This window comes from Arachis duranensis, chromosome 5 (genome assembly GCF_000817695.3).
Source record: "Arachis duranensis cultivar V14167 chromosome 5, aradu.V14167.gnm2.J7QH, whole genome shotgun sequence".
In the NCBI taxonomy this organism is placed as follows: domain Eukaryota; kingdom Viridiplantae; phylum Streptophyta; class Magnoliopsida; order Fabales; family Fabaceae; genus Arachis; species Arachis duranensis.
The window spans coordinates 60,098,733-60,099,242 of NC_029776.3; positions in this window are offsets into that span (position 1 = coordinate 60,098,733).

Consider the following 510-nt stretch of genomic DNA (forward strand, 5'->3'; position numbering starts at 1 on the left):
AGAAATAAAGTTGTGATCCAAGGCAATAAGAGTGTGCTTAAGAATCCTGGACACCTCTAATTGGGGACTTTAGCAAAGCTGAGTCACAATCTGAAAAGGTTCACCCAATTATGTGTCTGTGGCATGTATGTATCCGGTGGTAATACTGGAAGACAGAGTGCTTTGGGCCACGGCCAAGACTCAATAAGTAGCTGTATTCAAGAATCATCATACTTAACTAGGAGAATCAATGACACTCTCTGGATTCTGAGTTCCTAAAGAAGCCAACAATTTTGAATTTCAAAGGATAGAGTGAGATACCAAAACTGTTCAGAGGCAAAAAGCTAAAAGCCCCGCTCATCTAATTGATACTGATCTTCATAGATGTTTTTGGAATTCATTGCATATTATCTTCTTTTTATCTTATTTGATTTTCAGTTGCTTGAGGACAAGCAACAATTTAAGTTTGGTGTTGTGATGAGCGGATAATTTGTACGCTTTTTGGCATTGTTTTTAGTATGTTTTTAGTAT